Genomic DNA, 25,067 nt, shown 5'->3' with positions numbered 1-25,067 from the left:
CAGATGCCCCGAGAACAGTAAACGTCAGACAATCTAAGCTACCGGGGGCCGGGGGACATTACCGCCGTTATTAAGGAATTAGAAACGTGAGTGAGCGCGCTCGGAGCCCCTTCCGTAGTCCCGTTTGGCCCCCGTGGAGCTCTAACTGGCCTTGCACAGGACAATGGATTACAGGGAACGCACTGACGTTACTCTGCCGTCTATACCCCGGTGCCCACGTGGCCTGAGAGGGAAAACCACTGCATCCATCGAGACCCGCCATGTACTGGACGTCTCTACCGCCCTCCTCAGCATTCCCTTAGGACTCGAAATCCAAGACCAACTCACTTTCACATGGAACAGGTGACAGTTGACCTTCCAGGCGCTGCCCCCAGCCTAGGTCTAGTCCCAGCATTTGCAACAGGATGGAAGCCAGGCTCGAAAAAAATGGATATTGCCAAGGAGGTGGGGCTTTCTCATCCCATGTATGAGGTAGGTTGACTTGTGCTGACTGACCCTCCTTTTCTCAGGTGGCCACAGCCTTATAGGATGGATTAAGTTCAGGTTTGGAGAGCCTAAGCGTGCCGAGGTCAGGGAAACACCTCCCGGAAACGGCATGAAGAGCGCTCGCAAGAGCAGCCACCACCTTACCAACCGCACTTGTAGGCCGGTGGCTCGTGGCTACCTACGGGACTTGCGGGATTCGCCGACCTCAACCGCTCCAGGTGGGGGAAGGGTAGGTCACCTCCAGGGGCCACCTGGGACCCTGGCAGCGGTTGCCGGGGAGCCTGTTCGGCGTTCCTTTGCTGCCCGAGGAGATTTGGGTGCACTTCGGTTCAAAGAAGGGACTAAACAAATTAGCCAGCGGGCAGAGTTGAGAGCAGGATGGATCGTGGTGGTGCATGAACCCGTGCCCACCGACACGGCCGCCGATAGCCGGGCAGCGTGAAACGGGTTAACACCGTGGACGCCACAGTGACACAAAGAAGGCCGGGCTGTATTACACAGACCTCTGTGGGGAGGAAGACGATGGAAAGATATTAGGGAAATATGCATTAAACCCGATGCAGCACCCGTGTAGGGCATGAGTCCCTTCACCCCTCATTGACGCTACTAGACCCTCCAGCCCTGGTGTGAGCCCTTCTGCTGGAGGAAATGCTGACCCGGAATGGGTCCATGCAGTCAGGGCACTGAGGTCCCAAAACTACTTGGAAAATAGTAAAAAAAAAAAAAAAAAAAAAAAAAAAGATTGCATTTGCCCTTAAAATATCCTGGTCTAAAAGCCACTGACAAGGACTGCCCCGCCCCCGTGGTCGTGGGGTGAGGCCCTTGCACCACACCTGGGGCCATAAAACTGAGTACACACCCTGCTTCTCACTGGTAAGCGGACGACTGCTGGTCCTGGAAGGGCACAGACATGCACCCACCTACGTGGACCTGCCCACGGGACTCGTACGGGTCCTTGTACCGACCAAGGTGCAACTGTGAAGGGATTAGTGAACCTGGAGGCACTAACGTGGGGCCCTCAGTAGGATTTCTTGAGCTGGACCCCGTTCCTGGTGAAGATGCTGTGAAGATGGTTGAGATGACAGCAATTAGATTCCGATGGCCGCACGAATTTAGGGTTTAGCGTCACGTCAAGGTAGCTGGTAAAGCAGTAGAAGAAGCTTAAGTGCTTGGGTTGCTGGATTAATCACCCTAATGCCACCCTAAATTTCCCCATAGTTTAAACCTGTAGGGATTTTCTGTGGGTTTCATATTAATACAAATAATGCTAATTAATACAACCGTGAACGGACGCAGAGTGAGAGGAAACGGAGGGCCAGAGGCTGGGAGAGGCCCGAGCCCGAAGCAGCCTCCCGTGTGACTTGCTTCTGGTGACGTCTGCAGGGCCACACCTTCCCCAAGCCCCACGACTCCTGAGGAAGCCAACATGGGTCGTGGGCCCTTTGGAGCCCGTGCTCCTCTGTTCCCAGGGCCACTCGCTCCCTGATTTTGCTTCACGTCTCCAGGGGGCAACGAGGGAGTTCATTATTTCAAGTTATTTCTATTTTTTTAAAGATAAATGGCACAGACCTAAGGGGGGGACCCCGCAGGCAGCGCCTCCCTTCCTTGCACGGGCTCTCACGCTCACACCCCGCAGCATCCACGTGGAATCGCACAGGCGTATCTGTTGAGCAAGCACGTGCTGGGCGCTGCTACGGCTGCACGGCTGGAGGACGACATGTCACGACGGCTGCAGTCACAGGAGGCAAGTCATGACTGTGGCGACCTTCGTTTGATCCTCGCGGTTGCTTCGTTGCGGGTCCTATCTTGAGCTCCGGCGCGTCCCTCTTGAAACACCGTCCTCTTGTGCCCACGACCTCGGTGTTGCTCGGGCTCCTGCCACGTCTTGGTTTCCAGAGAGCTCCGATTCACGATGCTCCGGCCTAGACCTTTTCTCCTCTTCACAGGCAGTCGGCAGAACCACCCCTGCCCCCTGGTGCTGCTTCTTCCCTTAATCCCTTTTCGGCCCTGGAGTCTGATCGTGCACCTGCCCGCGGGTAGGCCTCGCCTAGGCTGCCCAGCTCACCCTGGTTTGCCCAGAGCCCTCCTGGTGTTACCAGTGCAAGTACCCTCACCGGGTGCTGCCCTCGTCCTGGGCAGCGGAGCACAGGGGTCACCTTAGGTGCCACGTCACGGAATACACAGACGCCATCCTGTCCTGTTAAATCCAGCGGGCACTATCCACACGTGACCTGAACCGACCCTGCAGGGTTCCTGCTAAAACGGGACTGAGCAGACCAACGACAGGGCCCCAGGGTGAGCCCTTGTCGGGTTCCCAAGGGTAAGCCCGCGGCAAAGGCCGACGGGCCAGCAACACTTGGACCAAACAACTGGTAGAAGCAGCCGAGCGGGGGCCTCTCCCCAAGAGGCCCGAGGGCCGGGGGCACGGCCCTGAGCACGTGCTCGGTGTGGGCTGCAACCCTGAGCACGGCCTCGGCGCCGGCGGTCGTGGGCCTCTTAGCGCAACACAGGCTGCGTGACCTGCGGAGCCACTTCTCCGAAACTATTCCTGCCCTTGCGGGAGGATGTACCCGTTGTCTTAGGGGTTTGTTCTGATGATCCTGCAAGGAAACACATGTGGAGGCTGCTGCAAACCAAAAACCTACACGAGATTTTTGTTTTCCTTTATTTTTTTTTAAGATTTTATTTATTTATTCATGAGAGAGAGAGGGAGATGGAGAGAGAGGCAGAGACACAGGCAGAGGGAGATGCAGGCTCCACGCAGGGAGCCCGATGGGGACTCGATCTGGGGACTCCAGGGTCACGCCCTGGGCTAAAAGCAGGCGCTAAACTGCTGAGCCACCCAGGGATCCCCTATTTTCCTTTTTAATGATAAATTTTTCTACAAAGACTGTGGCCGATTGAAAGGCACTCACCCCCGAGGAAAGGAAAAGTATAAACAATCCTATAATTGCTCCGAGATCAGCCAAGCCCCAAACAACTGCCCGGGACTCCAGTGCCAGCCGGGGACACGCTCAGCGGGAGAAAGCGCAGGTGCCGCCAACACTTTCCAGACCCTGCCCAGCACAGCTCCCGACCAAGGACACGGGCACGCAGCTCGCCCACCATGTGGGGCTCCCCACTTGCATTTTAAAAACAAAATCCGGGGATCTGCACCGCTGCTGCCCTCCCGCGGCTCCGCAGGCGGCCCGGCCCTGCGTGTCCTGCCCGCGCTCTGCTCCCCCGCCCGAGGCCTCGGGCCCTGGCCGTCCTCCGAAGGCGGACCTGGCTCGCGCCCCTCGGTTCTTTCCAGGCCTCCGCGGCGCTGCAGAATCCGATCCCTTTATTTCTCCACTAACTTACTCTTTGTCCGTGTCCTGGACGCTGCCGGATGCCCCGCGAGTACAGGGACGCGATCTATGGGTCGCCCTTCGGTCCCCGGCACCTCCGCGTACAGATGTTGGGTGAACTGGGAGCGACCCGGGATTGTCACCGGGTGGGATTGTCAGCAGGGGTCCCCGGCTGAGGGTGAAGGGGGTCCCTGTTGTGGCCCGATGGCTAACGACGGGGCTGGGGTCCCGGGCACGAGGCCGGCCGGTGCCCACGGTGTTTCTGGATCCCCACGGAGTCCGGATGTCTCCAGAGCGTCTGCAGGAAGGCGGGGGTTCACGATGCCCCTTCGCTGAGCCACAGGCGAGGCCCCCTTTCCGCACCGAGGGGCCCCCTCGTCCGCCTGCCCGGCCTCGCCAGGCCCTGACCACCGTCCTTATACTCAACGACAGGCAGGGACAGACCCCTCTAGCGTGACGACTGCCGAGTCCGGACGCCACTTTACGAGGCCGCAGATGTGGAGCAAAGCCGCAGGGTGACCCGGTGTCGATGCAAAGGCACGTCACTGTGCCTCGGGCGATGCCAATGTTCCCGGGCCAGAGTGCCTCGGCCAGGGTCTCCCTGTGGACCTAGTGCTGACCAGGTGCCTGCGCCCCGAGGGACCCGAAGAAGCTGCTCTGGAAGAGCAGGTGCTTCCCCTGCCCCAGTTACCCTGTGACTGCGCCCACGCCCTGTCCCCAGACAGGACACGCTGGGCCCTGCCGCCCCCTTACCTGCCTACTCTCACCGCACCCGTTTGTCCCGGGTCCATGCCCCCCCCCCGCCCCGCGTTAGCTCATCCCACTCTGCAGACCGACGGCGCTGACGGGCAGGGCCTGTCCTACAGCCTCGGGGAGGCCCACGGCCCCCCAAAGCCCCTGCCTGCGAGTATGGCCCAGGGGCGACCTGCCATGTCCTGTGAGGGGCTGCAGAAAGGCGGCAGGGACAGAGGCAGGCCAGGCCCGGCCTCCCATGCACACGGCCGGTGCCAGCTCGTCCCCAGGCCGGCCTGTGACTCGTGCCCACCCTTTGGGGTTTGCTGCCCCTGCGGCTAAATGACGCCGTTGGACTAATGGCTCTTTGCCCGCGCTGCACTTTGGGATCGTGGGGGGAGCTTCTAGAAATCCCCACGCCCACGTACCCCAGATCAACTACCCCCAGCCTCTGGGGCTGGGAGACTCGGGAGCCCCCACTTTCGTTCCACATCCGCAGGCGATCCAGGGGCGAAGCTGAGGCTGGGGACCAGGCACTGACCCGGCGCTCCCTCGGGCTTGAGCCCCCGGGAAACCACGGGGGCCTCCTGCTGGAGCCGCCCCCCGAGAGACCCAGGCCACGTCGTTGCCCCCAGCCCCTCGCAGCTGGTGACCGCAAGGCCTTCCCTCGTGTGACCACTCCTAAGGCCCTACTAGCTCCTGCAGCAGCGCTGTCCTCCGGAGGAACTCCACTCAGGAAAAGAAACTTTTTTCTTTTTTAAAGGCAATTTGGAAGCGTTTGATTCTCTGCTTGCGGCTCCGGATCCATGCCTCAGAGGAGCTGCTCTTGCAGACGCCAGCCCACCCCACGGGGGGCGGGGACGGTGGCAGCTTCTCCTGCATTTGGGGTCCGCTCTGTGACCCGCATTCCCATCAGCACGGCCGTGGGCGGACCTGGAGGAGAGGCTCTGCTCCAGTGTTCACTGTTCCGGGGGACGGCGGAGCCAGGCATGGAGGCAAAACCATCAAGGTACGAGATAAAATACAGCAGAATAAGTAAAGGCACAAGGTGCAAAGCATGAAAGGCGGGATAAGTGAATCTTTAAGGGGCTGAGACCCAGGGACCAAGAAGAAACTGTAGCCGGGGAGGCAGGCTCTGCAGCGGGCACGACAGCTCCCAGCCGCGGGGTCCGCTCGGAAGCCTTGGAAGTCAGCAGAGCCCCAAATAAAAAAACGGGAGGACGCGCACAGGTAAGGCACAGAAGAAAGACAAACAGCCAACGGGAAAAAACCTACAGCCTCACAGGTAATCAGCGGAAACAGACTGAAATAATAGTAAGGCATCATTTTTCACACGAGATTGGTGTTAAAAGATTAATAATAGGTTTTCCTGAGGAATAGCAAAAAAGGTATACTCTTACTGTTTTTTTTAACATTTTATGAAATATTTTATTTCTTTGTGTGCCAATTTATTATTAAGGGTAAGATTGGACTCTCTTGAAGTTATGGGTTCTCAGTCGTGCTGGTCCTGCCCCAGAGGCTGTCCCGTCACCCCCGGCAGCAGGACTGGCTTCAACAGCGCCTGGGCCCCGAAGCCACCTGCCGCCTCTGCCAGCCCTTGCCCCGAGGCTTCACCTGGTGACGGGATGGAAGAACTGCTCCTCGCCACTTACCACCTGCAGGGTGCGGGCGGGACGGGGTGTGAGTGAGTCGGGCGAGGAATGAGGAGGGGGGGCCTGGGGCTGCCTGAGGTCTGAGGGGTGCACAGCCCTCCCTGCTTCCCCCCTGCACCGCGGCCGGCTTCCCTCCCTGCTCACTGCACACCCAGGGACCTCGGGCGGCCTGCGCTGGGGGTGTCACCCCTTCCCACCCCTCCCCGCCCCTCCCTGCCTGTCACCTGCACACCTGCCGACCTCTGACCCCAGCCTCTTGCTGTGGGGCCACACCCCTCCCCCACCCCTCCCCAACCCTCCCCGCCCCTCCCCTCCCCCTCACCTCTCACCTGTACACCTTCTGACCTCTGACCCTGACCTCCTGCTGTGGGGCCGCACCCCTCCCTGCCCCTCCTCGCCCCACCCCACCCCTCCCCACCCATCCCCACCCCTCTCCACCCTACCCCACCCCAACCAATCCCACGTCTCCCCACCCCTCCCCACCACTCCTCACCCCTCCCCAACCCTCCCCACCTCCCACCTGCATACCTTCCAACCTCCGACCCCACCCTCCTCACCTCTGTCAGTTGGTGGCAGTTGACCTCCCCTGCACTCAGCCCTTGACGGAGGCATGACCCGGAGATTTGGTCCGGTTCCCGCTCCCCCTTTCCTCTCTGTGAGGGAGCCTCTCCACGCCCGAATGGCCATTTTTATTTGGAGGCCAACGGCTGCAGACGTTCCCTGCAGGCCCCAGGAGCGTGGCCCTGTCTGCACAGGCGGCGTCCGTCCCAGCTGGCCTCCGGACACCGAGGTGGCGAGGACCGTCTTCCTCGTTCTCTTCATCCGTCTAAACCTCGCCAGGCCTAGTGCTAGTCCCACCTCCTCTAGGAAAAGCCTTCCAGGCCACACCCAGCCAGAGGGCGCCCCCACTGAATCCCTTGGGGTGGCCGCGACAGCCCTCAAGGCCCCGTCATCCCCAGGGAACATCGGAGGTGGAACAGCCGCGGCTGTCTCGCGTGCTCAGAGAAACGTCCACCTTCTGGGTGCAGCACCAGGCAGGGACAAGGCGGAGATTAAGGGCACAGTCCCGGCGAGCCCGGCTGCCTCGGTTGGTCGGGCCTCCACCTGCTTGCCACAGGCTCCGGCTGTGGGCTGGGGGCTCTGGGATCCAGCCCACTTAGGCGGGGCCAGCGGGGAGTCTGCTTGCAGAGCCCCTCCCCGGGCCCCTCCCCACACTCCATCCCTCCCCCAATAAATACACAAATCTTTGAAAACACTCCCCTCTTCATTGGCTTTTATGATCACAAATTCAGCCACAGTTTCTCCCCGGTTGAACCGGGTGGCTGGAGGTATTATCACTGGTCCTTTTGGGGTCGATTACATCTGATCCCTAAATTATTCACCGTGACTCACGACCTTCGATGAGAAAATATGTACAGGACACTTTAATGAGGACAATTTTTGGATTAATTCTTTGAAACAGTTCTGAGGCATGATTTCCTATTGGTTTATTTCCCTACTTTCTTCCTTACTATGTAGGAAATGCCGACACACAAGGCAAGTAACCGCCGCAAAATTGTACTGATACATCTAGTACAGGAAAATGCTGCGAACTGTGCAACGTGTCACACTGAATACGCAGAGCGCGTGTGAACGCCGGGAGGCCCTGCGTGAGCCCGGTTCCTAAAACCCGTTCCCTTTGCTGCCACACTGCTACCCTAACACGCAGCGTGAGAGACCCACTCCCAAAACCTCGGCGTTCCGATGTCAGCTGTCCTAACGCCACTAGATTTGTTGGTTTTGATTCTATCCAAACCTGCGCAGGAAGGAGCGGTCTTAGATTTGACGTTGCTCTTGCTCCACAAGATGCTCCAAATATTCAGGCCGAGGGGAAGATGCTTCCCGGGTTCAGAGTGGTCTGTACCACCCAGACGTGACTGGTTACTTCTCAGGCTCTTGTCCTTTCGATCACTTTAAGCCTTTTTAAAGATTCATTTATTTATTTATTTATTATTTTATTATTTATTTATTTATTTATTTATTTATTTATTTATTTATGGGAGAGAGTATGAGCAGAGGGAAAAGCAGACTCCCCGCTGAACAGGCAGCTGGGTACAGGGCTTGACACAGGACCCAGACGTCATGACCTGAGCTGAAGGCAGGGGCTTAACCAACTGAGCCCCCAGGTGCCCCTGTGTAGGGTTTGTTTCATTTTGTTTTTAATGCATAATTTCACTGGCTAGACTTCCCCATTTCTCTTCCTTTTTAGCCATGTTTAATCTCTCTCTCTTTTTCTCTACTTGCTCCCCTAAAAGTCACTTTATTTTTTTATTTTTTCCTTTTTTAAAAATTTTTTAATAAATTTATTTTTTATTGGTGTTCAGTTTGCCCACATATAGCATAACACCCAGTGCTCACCCCTCAGTGCCCGTCACCCAGTCACCCCCACCCCCCGCCCTCCTCCCCTTCCCCACCCCTAGTTCGTTTCCCAGAGTTAGGAGTCTCTCATGTTCTGTCTCCCTCTCTGATATTTCCCACTCTCTTTTTCTTTCCCCTTTATTCCCTTTCACTATTTTTTATATTCCCCAAACGAATGAGACCATATAGTGTGTGTCCTTCTCCGACTGACTTATTTCACTGAGCATCATACCCTCCAGGTCCATCCAGGGGGAAGCACACAGGTTCCCCTTGGGCCATTCCCTCCACTCAATCAATTTCAAAAGGCTCCTCTCTATGTCGCATTCCCTTCCGTGGCCTCCTGCCGTGTGATCACTTGTTTTTACACCGGATATTACTCTGTCTCCCAGGGTAGCTGGAGTCCAGATCGATATGTCTTTCTCACACCTGCGGATGACTTCCAGGGTCCCTGGGGCCTATGCTGTGGCAGGAGGGAGGTGGTCTGGGAGGTCTGGCTCACTGCTAAGTCTTCCATGATGCTCTCCCTCTGAGATATGGCCACTTCGAGCCAGACGGGGTAATAGTATTAACCTAAAAAATAACTCTATTCGCTTTCCAGTCCCCTTTCCAGATCTTAGGCAAACATTTCTGGTGCAGCGGGTACTACTGACGGAAATGTGAGTAGGAGATCTTCTCTTGTATTTCTTTTCCAATAATGATCTTTTGTCCACAACCCAAACATATCTTCTTCAACAGCCCCTCCGCTTAGATTAAGCTCCTTCCATGAGGGCCCTGAGCTGGTGGACAAGACCTCACATGGACTCCTGTCTCCCATCAATATGTTTGAACAGCCACCGCCCAGGACAGGACGCTTACAACAAGTTCATCATGCTCTACCTGTGCTACGTATAGCCCCTCATCCAGCGCAAATATCACGACATCTCAGATAGGGGACCTTTTCTCGATCTGCCCTTTTTTTTCCCCTTATGGGTAGAGGTATTATAGAATAGTGGTTAAGAGGATGGATGTAAGGGCCAGGATACCCACACTCACATTCCAGCTCAACCTCCAGCAAGTTTCTTTAACTTCTCCAAGAGCTACTTTGTGTAGCTCTTGGAGAATGGGGGATAATACTATCATCTGTAGAATGGGGGGATGATACTATCCCATAGTATTGTGAGGATTATCAAAATCCCCCATAAGCTAGATCATAAAACAAAGCCTCAACTGATTTTGAAGTATTGACACTACTTAAAGTATGTCCTCTGGAGTTAAGTTAGAAATTATTGATAATTAATGGCTTGGGAATTAGGTAACCCATGATTCAAACAAGGTACTCAAGCTTCGTCTCCTTGATTTTCCTACATGCATTTGTACACCTGAAGGATCAGTAACACTGGCCGGAAGACCAAAGCAGCAAGCAGAGAAGCTAACAGCGCACCCTCACGGAGGCCTCCCTTAGGCATCACACGCAGAAAACAGGGGTTCAGGACACTCAGGATCTTGGGTTTTTGGTCTTCCTTTTTCACACGGAAGCTTATGTTCCCACTGCACAGAGAGCGCTGCACCCACAGGCAGCTGAATTTCCTGGAATCATTTTCCAGGTTCCGAAAAAGAGGATTTATAACCAAATCACAGTTTACTCAGTTCATCGTTTTCCATTCAGGAGCTATGGGGATCACAAGAGGGCAAGGCCGAAGGCTACAGAGTCTTTCTGAGAAGCACCCGTGGGCCGGCGGCCTTGTGGGCCAGGAGGGCGCCCGCTGCCTCACTGTGCGAGCCGGAGGACTGCGTAGTTTTCCAGTTTGCTAAACGACTTACGCTTGGCTGGGACCGGGGCCTCTTGTGCTGGCCCCCGTGCCCACCGTTTCCTCGGTACGTGTGCTAATGATGTATCTCCTAGGAAACAGGAGGGGGTCATGATAAAAATGTGAATCATCCTGCAAGGTTATGAATTAACCAGTCCCATTCCGCTCAATAAACATTCATAGAGCGACTATATTTAGCTACACGCGGGGTCGGGGCAACGGTGCCCTAACTGCCAACGTGCAGAAGGACTTGGTGGAGGAGCAGCACTGACGCCCAGGCCAGTTTTGCACCCAGGCTGGTCCCGGAGATGCCCACGAGACGCGGGGCTCGGAGTTTTATATTCTGGCCCAAGCTCTGCCATTTTTCTCACTGTGCGTCAGCAACGGGGTTTAGCGACCTTGCTTGCTGCTGCACAACAAGGGGAAGGAAGCCAGTTGTCTCCAAGTAAGATAATGAACATGAAAGCTGTTTTAATACGGTTGAGGACACCGTGTAATGCCGTGGAGTGATCTCCCAGAAAGTACGGTTCATTTTTTTCCCATTTTTTGGAAAGGGAACATAGAAGTGTTTCCATTTTGAAAGAGAGAGAGAGGGAAGGAGAGAAAGCTGCATCTGTGGACGGCTAAATGCATGGAGTGTCCTCGGGGGTCATCGGGACCCTGCTGGCACCTGGGGGTGGGTTATGGTGAGGAGGCACACATGACGGGCGGGATTTTTGAGATAAGGAAATCGAAACACATAGCGGTCAGAGACCCTGCCCAAGGACACCTGGCAAATATTCCAAGTAGCAGGGATTCGAAATTAGGTGGTGTGACCATAGGCCGCACTGTCGCCCGGGCCTCCCGCCCCGACCTGGGAGAGGCTGCACCTGCTCGAGAAGCGCCGCAGACGCCCGCCGTTGCCGGACGAGTCGGGGGCCTCGGCTTCCCCGGGCCCGGGCCAGGCCGACGGCTACGCTGGCCGCTGGCCGAGAGCATCAGCTCATGGCGCTGCACCTTCCCTCCGGCACCAGGCGATTCAGAACCCAACGGCTTTCCGAGGGCGCACCCCGACTGCCCCGCCGGGCTGTTTCTCTTCCTCAACGCCATGTCCCTGGCGACTAGGAGAGGCCACCCCCCCCACCCCCGATGTGCCAGGGATGATCCTTCCTCTATGTCCCTAACCGAAGTGTTCAGGTTCGGAAGAGGTCTCCGCGCACCGGTCGGTGCCTCCACCTCAGGGGCCTTCGGCCGGGCGTCCCGGGGCCCCTTCCCCTTGGCCGGGGACGTGTGACTGTCCTCTGGCCGAGGGCATCTGCGCCTTCTCCGCAGCTGGCCTGGTTTCGGCACCCGCCAGCGCCGCGGGCTTCTGGCCAGGGGTGTTCAGTGACACTCGCTGGCTTTGAGGCTGCAGCCAAAGCTGTTGTGTCTCTCGGCTTCTGTTGTCTTAGCGGCCTTCAAACCGGTAACCCTCTGGGTCCCTTCCAGCAGGGCCGGACCCCATCCCACCAGCGCCCACGCTCTCGGCCTCCGCCGCGGTGTCGCTTCGTTTCCATGCCGCCCCCGCCATCTCCGCACTCCCGCGGCCACCCCCAGGCCTGAGCACCAGCTTTGCCACGATCTCCGTCCTAATCACGGCCTGACCACAGCCTCCCGAGCCTGTCGATCCAGGCAGCCTTTCCAAAACCCCGTCCGAGCGTCCGGTACCAGGCCGCCAGTCTCACCGGCGCGACTTCCTTTCCGGTGCAACCTGGATCCCCAGTCAAATGCCTCAAACCTAGTAATAGCGTCCTCGGTTCGTTACTCGACTATTGTCGTCCTACACCTGCCGCGCCTCTGTGCCCACTCCCAGGCTGACAGTCAAGCACGTGGACTTGCAGGTTGATGACTCCCGACACGGAGTCCTCAGCTCACGAATCCCTTTACTGCACCCCAGTAAGCTCCCTTTCCCCCTGCCCTTAGACACCGCGTTAAGTGTTAATAATCTCCCGTTTCAGGTGGGATTGTAATTGGGTGCATATAATCCAAATACAATAGGACAGTGACCTAAACTTGATAGAAGTTATTTTTTTTTCAACCAGGTAAAAGGAAATCAGAGATTGGCAGTTGGAGCGTGCTGTGGAGACGCCGCAAAGTCCTCAGAACCGAGGCGTCGTCTATCTCTCTGCTCTGTCGACCTCGACAGGCGGCTTCGAGCCTCAAGATCACCTCATGACCCAGAAGGGCTGCCGGAGCACCAGGCATCATGCTCTAGACAGCAGGAAGGTGGTAGTCCAGAAGGCAAAGAGGCTCCCCGCTCTCAAAGCCTAGCTGTCCCCCTTTAAGCGCCTTCGTAGACGTACCGTGTGATTCTCCTGCTGCTGTCTGGCCGGCCGCGCCTGAATCACAGGGGCCAGTGGACTTGTGCCGGAAACGGGAAATACAGTTTACAAGCTGCACATGCCAGTCACCTAAACAAAACCAAGACTCTGCTGCTAAGGAAGAAGGAGAGGGCCGACTGGGGGTAAGCATCTACGTGCCTGCGCCACGTCCCCCACCCCCTCCACTGCCACGCGTCTCGTTTCACACGACTCTTACTGGGAGGGGACCCTCAGGTGTCACGCCCCTTAGCATCTTTCCCCTCACTCGTCTGTTCGCAGCAACACCCTTACTGACTTTATCCTCTCTGAGACGCGGAGGCCCTCCCCTCCTCCCCAAGGCGGAAACCTGGGCTTTTAGTACGTGCTGTTTATCATATGTCAGGTGTGCATCAGTAGAGCCGTTGGGAGTTTTTAAATTTTAGATTCATTCACTTCTTAGTCCCTTACCGTCCCCTGAAACCCTTCTCGGCCGGGCCGACAATTAATATCAACTTGCCAAGTCAAAAACAAGTCTTCGAAAAATAGCTGATAGTCCTCCCCAGGTCGACCATAGTATCGTCGTCTGACTCACTCTTGCGCTCTTCCACGTATACTCCCAAAACTGGAACGTGAACACGTTAAAAAGCGCGTGGACAGGCGCGTTCCCAGCAACACCACTCACACCAGCCCGGAGAGAAAAACAGCTCACACATCCCTTGGTGGATGAACAGATTTACAGAACCGGAGCACATTTACACAAGAGAGGATTATTCGGGCATAAAAGCAATGAAATGCCCGCACACGGCACAGCGTGGCCGAACCTGGAAACCACGTGCTGGGAAAGACGGCAGACACAAAACGCCACACGTTCCAGGGTATCATTCACGTGACCCCTGGGTGGATCCTGGGGTGACGCCCCGGGCAGAAGGCAGACACTCAACTGCTAAGCCACCCAGGGATCCCCTTTTTTTTTTTTTTAGATTTTTAATTTATTTATTAGAGACAGAGAGAGAGGCAGAGACACAGGCTGCGGGAGGAGCATCTGCTGGCTTTCTACAGGCCTCTCTCCCCATTCTCGCTCTTTCTCTTTTGCTGGTGCAACTTTTTTTTGGTAATCGTGTGATTTTGCAGAATTCTCCGGACTCTCTTGGCTCTCTTCCCTTGTTGTTCCTCTCTGATTCTCTCCTCTGTGATCTCAAAAGTCATGCTCCTGTCCTCGTGTCTCTGGATAAAGAACTTCCATTCCCAGGGGAACCAGTGTCGGGAAAGCCCCGGTGAGCCGACCCTTTTACCTCCCGCGGACGGAGGGGCTGGTCCGTCTAGCTGAGGGTGGCAAGAGTCTGACACGCATTTATACACAGTCCTTTGTAGGGAAAGGTTAAGGTGTTGAAATTCGTGGCTCCCGTGCGTCCTCTCGTGTCTCTGTCTGCACCAGTCCGGGTAGAAGCGTACATGCCGGGCTCCTCCACAAGCTAAGCCGAATTGTAGGCTTTTGGAAAAAAAGTTCGTAAGTCAAATCAGAAGGGAGGGTTTTAGGAAATCTAAGTGCAGCAACATATCAAGCAACACTGGCCGCGCCACTGCCGTTGGTAATAAAACCATGTTGATCTCCATCTGCTAAAATCTGTATTTCTCTGTTACTCTTTAATTCAGAAGAAGGACAAGGATGTGGCCTCACAACCTTTTAAGCCTCAATAGGTTCCAACTGCAACTTCAGTGCCCGTTGCTACCAAATTTATCACTCTGGGCGCCTTTCTTTTTTCTTTTTTCTTTTTTTAATTGAATTACAATCGACATGTACTATTGTATTGGTTTCAGGTGCACCCCGTACTAACGCAGTATTTTCACCATCACCACGATAGGTCTCGTTGCCTGCCGTCTGTTGGCATATAAAATCATTACAACAACAAAGTAAATAAATAAATAAGTAAAATCATTACAACAAAATAAATAAAAATAAATAAATAAATAAATAAATAAAATCATTACAACAAAATAAATAAATAAATATAAATAAATAAACAAAATAAATAAAATCATTACAACAAAATAAATAAATAAATAAAAATAAATAAAATCATTACAACAAAATAAATACATAAAAATAAATAAATAAATAAAATCATTACAGCAACAAAATAAATAAATAAATATAAATAAATAAACAAAATAAATAAAATCATTACAACAAAATAAACAAATAAAAATAAATAAAATCATTACAACAAAATAAATAAATAAATATAAATAAACAAAATAAATAAAATCATTACAACAAAATAAATAAATAAAAATATATAAATAAATAAAATAAATTAAATCATTACAACATTACTGCCTATATTCCCTGTGTTGTACATTAAATCGCCATGAATTAGTTGTCTACAACTGGAGGTGTGTACCCCTTAACACCCTTTACCTATGTGACCTGCCCCCACCACTAACCCTTCCCTGTAAGTCTGTTTCTGTTGTTTATTCGTCTGTCTCATTTTTTTAGATCCTACATATAAATGAAATCAAATGGTATTTGTCTTTCTCTCCCTGACTCACTTCACTTAGAATAACATCCACGTTGTCGCTAATGCCGTGATCTCATGCTTTCTCCGAAGCTAAAGTTCCGTAGTTCATATATACACACGCCCCACATCTCACCGACGCGACCGCGGACGAGCTCTTTCCATTTCTCGGTCGCTGTGACACTGCAAGGAACACAAGGGCACTGACAGCTTTTCTAATTAGTATTTTCGTTTCCCAATAAACATCTAGCAGCAAAATGGCTAGATCTTAGAGTGTTTCTGTTTTCAATTTTTGGAGGAACCTGTGTCCTGTTCTCCGCAGCGGCTGCACCACGTCACACTCCCACCGACGCTGCGCCGCGGCCCCCTTTCTGCGTGCCCCAGTAACAGGTGTCGCTTCTGGTCCTTCTGAGTCTAGGCATCCGACGGGCGGGAGCCGTTAGCTCACGGTGGCTTCGTGTGCATTCCCTCGTGATAGGGATGGCGAGCATCTTTTCAGGCACCTATTGCCGGTCCTGATTCTATATCCCCCTCACCCACCCCAAACGTCTCCAGTGTCACTACCTGGTTGATTTTTAAGGCTTTGAACTGCCTTCACAGAGCCCCGCACTGAGTCCGGGAGCCCCCCAGCGCCTTCCTCGGCCCCCCATCACACCGGCTGCGCTGGGCGCCCTCTCTCACCACCTGGCCGACGTGCGCAGGTTCCCACCTTCCCACCGTTGCATGTGTTTTGGCCGATGTGCACGATCACACGCTCCCCACGCCTGGTAGCTCACCACCCCCGGGCTGGGCGCCCCAGCAACGTCCACAGAGGAGGAGGAGGTGGCCCATTCCGGAAGCTGGAGGCCGAGGGCAGGGCACCCGCATACTTGAGTCGGGAGGGCCCTCTCCCAGGGGCCATGCTGCCCCCCACGTCTGCACAATGAGGAGAGAGAAGAAAGGAAGCCCCCTGCAGCTCCCCCAGGAGGGCCCTGAATTTCCATCCCGCAGGGCTCCAGCCCAGTGATTGCCCCCAGCTGCCCCCACCCCCCAGGCCTGGCCCCATGCAGGAGCTGGAAGGCCCAGGAGCTGCACTTCTCTGCTGGGCTCAGAGCCACAGGAGCCTCTGCCCTGGTCTTGGGGCCTGCTCCTTCCTTGCAGCCACCAGGGTCTCGGGGGGCACCCCCTGCACAGCAAGGTTCCAGTGCCCAGGGGCAGGGGGCAGTGGTGACAGAGGTGGCCGGGTAGGGGCCTCCTGACTCTGGCCTCCTGGCCCTCAGGGTGTGGGGTCGGGCCTCGGGTGGAGCTGTTCCATTAGACTTCCAGACGGAGCCATCTGGAAAGGGAATGACAAATAAAAATCGAAGTACTGCTGTATTACTATTGTGCACAAGCTTAAAACCCAAATGCAACACCCCAATAAGGCTACAGGGCCCCTGGGCTGCTGGGCCCAGACGCCTGCCTTGACATCTTACCACTTTGTGTGGACATGGACAGGAAGGACGTTGAGAGAGCCAACGGAATCATCTAGAATCTATTTATCCATCCAACCATGAAAAGTAGGCGAGAAAGATGAGCTTCATGTTAAGGGGCCCCTTCGCCCGCTGGTCAGCAAGGCCCAGTCCACCATCCCGGAGCCTGAGCTCACAAACCGACGAGTGTGCCAGGGCGGGCGTGGAGCACATTTAGGCAAGAACCTGAGTGCACGGGGTCAGCCAGGGGAGACACGGTGCAAGGGGGGAAGGCCCTGGCCGGGCCCAGCGGGCGGGCAGGCACTGGTGGGTCGGCCCCAGGATGCTTCGGCACCTCTGGGACGCTCCAGAGTCTGCTCACGTCTTGTCTGTGCCTCTAGGGCCACTTGCCGAGCTGGATCCTGCCAGTTTTCCGGACTCTGTCCGGAGTGGGAGCGAGGGTGACGAAGGGAAGAAAGGTGACAGTGATGAGAAGCCGCCTCGGGGTGGGGATGCCATCAACGCGGGACGTGCTGACCCACAGGGTGGTGTGAACTGAAGAGGAAGAGGCCCTAAGGAAAACACGGGGAGACGCTGTTAGAACACATGGTTTCTCTGGGACGGAAAGACGGAAGGCGGAAGTCCTGGCTGTTCCTCCAACAGGCCGACGGAACCAGTCGGGCAGGGAGTAGGTGAGGTGAGCCCTGACGTGCCTTCCACGGTTTCACAGCTCTCCTCGAACTCTGTAGGATTTTTGCAGTCTCTCTAAGCTTCCTGATTCAAAGAGATCAACAAACATTCCCCTCCGAGCCCCTAATAAGGACCCCCTTGAAGGCACCCCTGCCACTTCCCCCTATTTTTGTGCTAACGGGAGGATGACATCCTTCTGAAAGCAAAGAGGGTAGACTTCGGGATCCTTTTTTTATGTAAGTTGATCTTTTGTGAAAATAGGAGAAAGTGAGAAAAGTTAGAATTATCCAGAAAACAAAAATCTGTTTTATGTTGCTGAAAGCATCGGGTCTCGGTGGCGGTGGCTCAGGCCTGCAGCCCCGTCCCGCACTGGCACGGAGCCCGCTCAGCGTTCACACCAACACCGAGAACATATCCCAAGGGTTGTGGCATCTCCACCAGAGCGGGAATTTCTTGGGGGCAAAACCTGTCTCATTAACACCTTCATCCTTCCCAGCGGAGGCGCGACATCGGCTCCAGGAATCCCGGGGTGACTGATGGATGCCCAAGCAGATGGCGCGCAGATGGCAGGGTGCGCACACGCACGGAGTGCTCTGCCACCTCCCTCGGCGCCCCGGGAAGGGCCTCCAGCTGAGTCCCCGGCGTGCTGAACCCTGAAAGAGGCCCCGAGGACCAGGGATGGCAGGAAAGCCCACACGGAACCGCGCAGGCCGTGTTAGTATCGGAGGCTGAAAGAACGTTTACGTTCTGAAGTCAATGACCCTGGTTACGTGTTAATATTTTTTTTTCTTGTAACATTTTAAATTCTGGTTTTTGCTTCTTAAGCTCCGATATCCTTAAAATAAAGCTTTGTGACTGCGAGCTCTGAGGAGGGTGCGGGGACACAGCCACTCGGTTGGAGGCCCCCACAGCGCCGACCCCATCCCGGGGGGCGGACCGAGCTGGAAACGCCAGCCCTCGGCTCGTCCTCCACGTGCTGAACCCCGCCCAGGTGACCCCCATGCACACGGACGCCCTAGCGACACCGCAGGGGCCAGGGCCTCTCCCATCAAGTCAGTCCAAGCCAGGTGTCCTAAACCCCGAGGCCTGTCCTGCTGGCGCAGAAGTCTCAGGTGATGAAGAGTCGCAAGTGTGGCCGTGGAGGCTGGAGGCCCCGGGGCGGGCCGCGTCTACGTGGGGGCTGGAGGGAACAGCGCTGACTTCAGCTTTGGAAAATGGAAAACGGGAGCCAGAGGAGGCCCCGGGGCTGATGGAAGCACGAGGCCTCCCCGGCCCTGCTTTCCCCCCAGGACGGAGCCATCCTCCCCTGGCCGCACTGCGGAGTCCCAGGGCCTCGGGGGGCAGCCAGGTGCGGCCAGGTGCAGCCAGGTGCAGCCCTCCTGGGAGCGCCAACGGCTCAGGTGCCCCAGATTTTCCTGCAGTGCCCGGGCAGGTGGCCATCGGCCCCCAAGAGCCAGGTCAGATGCAGGAGGTCAGCCCACCGGGGAGCCTGTGCATGGCCCCAGGCCCCAGCTCACGCTCGGGGACACACAGCTGGGGAGTGGCTGGGGCGCCACGCAAACCCGTCTCTTCTTCAGCCTCGTTGGTGCTATTTTCTTAGTAGGTGTTCAAGGGATCACACTACGCAACTAATTATAATTTGCTTCAGGCTAATAAAATATAGCAACTTGACTCCGGTGTCGCTCCATTTCCTTCTTCGTGCTCTTAGTGCTGTTTTACATATAAATTATACGTATAATATAAAATATACAAAATATACAATATACGCTTATATTTTGTATATCTCATTTATATATAAATATATTTGTATATTCAATATATATGAAGATATTTATATGCAAATAAATATATAATACACAGATAAATATATATTATGTATAAATATATGCAAAGGTGTGTTTGTGCGTAGCCTATGCACCACGGGTCAAGCCTGCATGTACCCGGCAGTACAGTGTCATAACCGCTGCTTTGCGGGAGCTTATACCTTGTCAACCAATCCGGATCCCAACGTATGCAAAACCCGCGGGGAGAAAGAAGAACGTCAGAGGGGGCAAATCCAACGTCTACCCGACCGTATACCTTTCGTATTTGTATCTTCGTCCGGACGTTTCCCCTCAGCAGCCGCAGCCCCTCGTGCACGCACGTCCTGTGCATCCTCCCGGCCGGCCGGGCAGTGGCGTGGACTACTCGGGGCTCCAGGTTCCTCTGGGGAGGGGAGGGGACACGTGGGTACAGGAGGAGAGGACGGTGTTGGTTTGACGCCATAAATCCAACGTTCTTTAACCTGGCCTGCACACATGCACCCCACTCCGGATGAAGTAGGAGCAGAGCCTTGGGCCCTGCTGCGGCCTGATGCCTCTGTTTCTCTCCACTGACCACCCCCCAACCTTCATATGTTGAAACCCAAATGCCGATCTGGTGGCGTTAGGAGGTGAGCCCCAGCCCCTTCGGGGGTAACTAGCTCCTGTGGGTAGGGCCATCACGAGTAGGATCAGTGTTCTTTTTACTTTTTAACTTAAATTCAATTTGCCAATATATAGCGCATCAATGGCTTCACGTGCAGTGTTCAGTAATTCATCAGTCGCATGGAACACCCAGTGCTCATCCCATCACGTGCCCCCGTCAGTGCCCGTCACCCATCCCCCCATCCCCCCCACCTCCTCTTCTGCACCCCTCGGAGTGTTTCCCAGAGTTAGGAGTCTCTCATGGTCTGTCTCCCTTTCTGATATTTCCCACTAATTTTCTCTCCTTTCCCCTTTATTCCCTTTCACTATTTTTTATATTCCCCAAATGAATGAGACCGCATGAAGTTTGTCCTTCTCTGATTGACTTATTTCACTCAGCATAATACCTTCCAGGTCCATCCACCTTGAAGCAAATGGTGGGTATTTGTCGTTTCTAATTGCTGAGTCATATTCCATTGGATACATAAACCACAGCTTCTCTATCCATCATCTTTTGATGGACACCGAGGCTCCTCCCACAGTTTGGCTATTGTGGACATTGCTGATAGAAACATCGGGGTGCAGGTGTCCCGACGTTTCATTGCATCTGAATCTTTGGGGTAAATCCCCAGCAGTGCAATTGCTGGGTCGTAGGGCAGGTCTATTTTTAACCCTTTGAGGAACCTCCACACAGTTTTCCAGAGTGGCTGCACCAGGTCACATTCCCACCAACAGTGTAAGAGGGTTCCCTTTTCTCCGCATCCTCTCCAACATTTGTGGTTTCCTGCCTTGTTAATTTTCCCCATTCTCACTGGGGTGAGGTGGGATCTCATGGTGGTTTTGATTTGTATTTCTTGATGGCAAGTGATGCAGAGCATTTTCTCATGTGCATGTTGGCCATGTCCATGTCTTCCTCTGTGAGATTTCTCTTCATGTCTTTTGCCCATTTCATGATTGGATTGTTTGTTTCTTTGGTGTTGAGTTTAACAAGTTCTTTATAGATCTTGGATACCAGCCCTTTAACTGTTAGGTCATTTGCAAATATCCTCTCCCATCCTGTAGGTTGTCTTTTAGTTTTGTTGACTGTATCCTTTGCTGTGCAAAAGCTTCTTATCTGGATGAAGTCCCAATAGTTTATTTTTGCTTTTGTTTCTTTTGCCTTCGTGGATGTATCTTGCAAGAAGTTGCTGTGGCCAAGTTCAAAAAGGGTGTTGCCTGTGTTCTCCTCTAGGATTTTGATGGAATCTTGTCTCACATTTAGATCTTTCATCCATTTTGAGTTTATCTTTGTGTCTGGTGCAAGAGAGTGGTCTAGTCTCATTCTTCTGAATGTGACTGTGCAATTTTCCCAACACCCATTCTAAGAGGCCAGCATTACCTTGACCCCCAAAAGAGACAAAGACCCCGCCAAAATGGAGAATTATAGACCAACATCCCTGATAAACATGGATGTCAAAATACTCACCAAGATACTAGTCAATAGGATCTAACAGTACATTAAAAGGATTATTCACCACGACCAACTGGGATTTATTCCTGGGCTGTAAGGGTGGTTCAAGATCCACCAATCAACCAATATGAAGATGTGATAGATGACAAATCACATTAATAAAAGAAAAAAACAAGAACCATATGATCCTCTCAACTGATGCAGAGAAACATTTGACAAAGTGCAGCCTCCTTCCTTGATTAAAACTCTCCGCAGTGTAGGGATAGAGGGGACACAGCCCAGTATCATAAGAGCCGTCCATGAAAAGCCCACAGCAGATATCATTGTCAATGGGGAAATAGTGGGAGCCTTTCCCCTCGGGTCAGGAACACGGCAGGGATGTCCACTGTCACCGCTGCTGTTCAACGCGGTACTGGAAGTCCTGGCCTCAGCCATCAGACGACAAAAAGAAATAAAAGGCACCAAAATCAGCAAAGAAATCTCACTCTCCCTCTTCACAGATGACATGATACTTTATATGGAAAACCCAAAGGACTCCACCCCAAGGTTGCTAGAACTCACACAGCAATTCAGCAACGTGGGAGGACACAAAATCAGGCCCAGAAATCAGTGGCATTTCTATACACTGACAATGAGACAGAAGAAAGAGAAGCTAAGGCGTCGATCCCATTTACAATTGCATCGAAAACCATAACGTACCTAAGAATAAACCTAACCAAAGAGGCGAAAGGTCTGTGCTCAAAAAAACTGCAGAACACTTCTGAAGGAAATCAAAGAAGACACAAAGAGATGGAAAAACATTCCACGCTCATGGATTAGAAGAACAAATATTGTTAAAATGCCGGTGCTGCCCAGAGCAATCTACACATTCAATGCAATCTCTATTAATAACATCAATATGGTTCACAGAGTTGGAATAAACAATCCTAAGATTTGTATGGAACCAGAGAAGACCGGATATAACCAGAGGAATGCTGGAAAAAAGGGGGAGGGGGCATCCTAATGGCTGACTTCAAGCTGTACTACACAGCCGTGGCCATCAAGACAGTGTGGTCCCGGCACAAACACAGACACGGAGGCCCGTGGAACGGGACAGAGATCCCAGAAGTGGGCCCTCAACTCTATGGTCAACTCATCTTTTTTTTTTTTTTTTAAATTTTATTTATTTATGATAGTCACACACACAGAGAGAAGGAGAGAGAGAGGCAGAGACACAGGCAGAGGGAGAAGCAGGCTCCATGCACCGGGAGCCTGACGTGGGATTCGATCCCGGGTCTCCAGGATCGCGCCCTGGGCCAAAGGCAGGCGCCAAACCGCTGCGCCACTCAGGGATCCCATCTTTGACAAAGCAGGAAAGAATATCGATTGGGAAAAAACCAATCTCTTCAATAAGTGGGAAGAGTGTTCCTATGAGAGAAACCCCACCGAGCTCCTCGGATCCCTGCCACCGTGTGAGGACGCGGTGAGGAGCCGGGAGACGTCAGCAGCTTGTCTCCAGCTTGGAAGGGAGCTTTCACCAGAACCTGACCTCCCGGGCCCCTGCTCTTGGACTTGCAGCCTCCGAACCGAAGAACAAATCTGTGTTGCTTATTGGACCCCTGGTCTCTGGTCTTTTGTTACAGCAGCTCACACAGACTGATACCGACGGGCACCCTTGGTTTTCCAGCTGTCCTAAAGGAGGTAAGCACAGCCAGCAGGTGCACACTGGCGCCCGCATCCCCACGCAGTCCCGCCGTGATGTGGAGCATGCACCCCCGGCCCCCGCCCTGTGGCAGGCACACTGCACGCTCCCAGCCCTGGCCCCGCCGTGGGACTGCGTCTGGATACCTTTGCTCTCCCGCTGTCAGAGCATCTGAAAGCAGAGGGAGGGGGAGAGAAGCCACCTCAGAGAATACCCGCAGTTGCATGCGACGGGACCAGCTTGTGCCTGTGCGGGCGTCAGTGGGCGGGCGTGCAGGGGCCGTATGTCCCTGGATGCTGGTGCGAGGTGGTTTCACCAGGGCCTCTCCCCTGCTGCTTTGGGGCGCTCTACCCCCATTCTCACAGGAGTTAAAGTGAGTCCACGACGTGAACGCTTTCCTTCCCCTACCCTGGGTGTCCTCGTGTAGCACGCAGCACGAACAACGTACACAGGAAAGCCGATAACCGAAGTTTGACAAGCACAGGAAAAGAGCAGCTTGAAAGATCCAGGAAGCAGGGCTCTGGTCCATTAATCCTGTGGCCAGTGAACTCCAACCACATTTAATCACAGCATCACCCCTGCTCAAGACACCAGTTCCCGGGGACGGCATCCGGCTGGCCTATCTTGGGCCAGTGTCCACACTTTGGCCGGGGCGGGACAAGTCATCTGGATCGGCAGCCCCCCCCCTTTTTTTTTTATTCATAGAGACACAGAAAGAGAGAGAGGCAGAGACCCAGGCAGAGGGAGAAGCAGGCTCCATGCAGGGAGCCCGACGTGGGACTCGATCCCAGGACTCCAGGATCAGGCCCTGGGCTGCAGGTGGTGCTAAACCGCTGAGCACCCCGAGCCGCCCCGGCCCGGGAGCCCTTTAGCGCCGTATCCTCTCGACAAGGATGGTTCCCCAGAACAGAATTAGGGTTCTGTTCCCAGAAAGGCGGAAACGCCGAGCAGGCAAGGACGACAGAGGGCTGGCGGCAAAATTAACGACGGGTCAGATTTCATTGCTCCAGGACCTCGCAGAGCCAAGAGGCAAAGAGGCGCCCCCCACACACACACCGAAGATCACCTTTAGAGAAATAGGAGCAGCCACCTGTGAGCCGCAGGTACTGCAGCCGCGACGGCAACGAAGTCAACTTCAGCCCCGAGTCTCCAAAGCCTAGAGCCGACGCGGCCCAGAGAAGGCGCTCGGCAGGTGGGCGCCGCGGATCCGCCGTGTTGTCCACGCGCTTTCTTAGGCGAGTGTGGACCGCGGCGGCCTGCGAGAGCCGCGCTCATCAGAGGAAAGCGGAGTCCGGTGTGTTACCCTGGGCTCACCAGGCCCGAGCCGGCCGTGCCTCCCCCGCGGAGCCCACGGTCTCACTGCCGAGGGCAGCGTCTGGCCGGTGGTTTAACGCCCCGTCACTTGGCGAACGCCGTCCCTCCGAGCAGACCTCCAGGCCGCCCGCCTCCGCCCCTCAGTCCATCCAGCGCTCAGAGTCGAGGCGCGCTGTGAGCTCCCCGACGCCCCCGGCTGTCGGCCCGGGCCTCGCCTCCGTGCCTTGGTGGCCGCGGGCCCACATGCCGTTGTCTCTGCCCGCCTGGCCGCCGTGCTTGCGAGCCGCCCGGGAGCACGGGGCCCACGCACACCCGTGGCCGCGGCTCCTTGCACCGGGCACCCAGCGGCACCCAAGCACAGTGAGAAAAAGCCCTGCAGGGGCTGCGGACGCAGGGCCTGCGCCCGGGAACGCGGTTTCTGGGTGACGGAGAGGCGGAGACGTCCCGGGGCCCTCGAGGGTCCTAGTCCGGTTCCCAGGGGGCAGGCTCGGAGGCCAGTAGGCAACGGAAGGCCCTGCCGGCCCAGGGGATGTGGCCCGAGGCGGGGAGGCCTCCGGGAAGGTGAGCCAGGCCCCTGCCACCGGGCGCTGCTGCGGCCCAAACCCACGCGGTGCGAACACAGCCCTTCCCACGATCCCGGCGCGGCGCGTGGGGGGGCCTCCGGGAGTCAGGTGGCCGGGAAGGAGATGGGGAGGCACCCTCAGGTGTGGCCCGGGGAGGGGCGCCAAGGTCACGGCAGAGGCCGCTCCGGGGCCTCGATGTACCGCGTGGGGCATTGCAGCAGGACTGGGCTTCTTCAGCAGCCGCTCCGAGCAGAGGGCGCCCTGCGCAGCCAGAGACT

Source organism: Vulpes lagopus, chromosome 3 (genome assembly GCF_018345385.1).
Source record: "Vulpes lagopus strain Blue_001 chromosome 3, ASM1834538v1, whole genome shotgun sequence".
NCBI classification, from domain to species: domain Eukaryota; kingdom Metazoa; phylum Chordata; class Mammalia; order Carnivora; family Canidae; genus Vulpes; species Vulpes lagopus.
The sequence above is the reverse complement of the archived record's forward strand: the minus strand, read 5'-3'. Positions refer to the sequence as shown.